Genomic DNA, 356 nt, shown 5'->3' on the forward strand with positions numbered 1-356 from the left:
GATGAACTGACCAGCCTGATTAGATTAAAACAGCCTATAAAAATCGGTCCAATTCGCCTGAACAATTGTCAATATCTGATCAACGTTATTAAAAGTGTAATTCTCTTGTTTTGTAAGTCAAAGACAGTTGGGTGGGCATCCTGACATTAACACCCTGTCCCTCGCTCTTGTCATGACAATCTGATCCAACCTAAGAACTACAATAGTTTCAACAGTTTACCACATAAAACTGAACCACCTGGATTCAAATGGTAAGAAACCCCACTGGTCACAATCACACATACTTCTTCTACACCTGCATTGCTTGCTGTTTGGGGTTTTAGGCTGGGTTTCTGTACAGCACTTTGAGATATCAG

Source organism: Salvelinus sp. IW2-2015, linkage group LG6.1, assembly GCF_002910315.2.
Source record: "Salvelinus sp. IW2-2015 linkage group LG6.1, ASM291031v2, whole genome shotgun sequence".
Lineage (NCBI taxonomy): Eukaryota > Metazoa > Chordata > Actinopteri > Salmoniformes > Salmonidae > Salvelinus > Salvelinus sp. IW2-2015.